Raw genomic sequence first — 392 nt, 5'->3', positions numbered from 1 at the left:
ATTATAAATAAAAAATTTAATTTAGGATAGAGGTTTCAGGATATGAAGACAGTTGTTCACTATGATTTATAGAACTCCCCTAGAAATTTTTTTCTATCTCCATAAAAACAGAGGGTGAGCCGAGAATTAATCATATTCGAGACGAGAGGACACGGTTGTGTCATGCTACCTCCTTGTTACTTCTATGCTGTGTCAACATAGGGTGGAGTGTACACGGTGACCTCAGTATGAGAAAAGGATCTGAGTAGATCCTGCTCTGAATTAACCATTTCACTGTTGTTACTCAGTGGGAAAGCTAGGCATTCTGTCACCCGGGGCAAAGACTCAGAGTTGCTCCCCCCAAGGGAGAAGTTCTCTATCTACACACCCAGTGGCAACCCTCCTAAAGAGGC

The sequence above is a fragment of the Nanorana parkeri genome, unplaced genomic scaffold, assembly GCF_000935625.1.
Source record: "Nanorana parkeri isolate BGI_ZX_2015 unplaced genomic scaffold, ASM93562v1 scaffold362, whole genome shotgun sequence".
Classification (NCBI taxonomy): Eukaryota; Metazoa; Chordata; class Amphibia; order Anura; family Dicroglossidae; genus Nanorana; species Nanorana parkeri.
Note: the sequence above shows the minus strand (reverse complement) of the source record.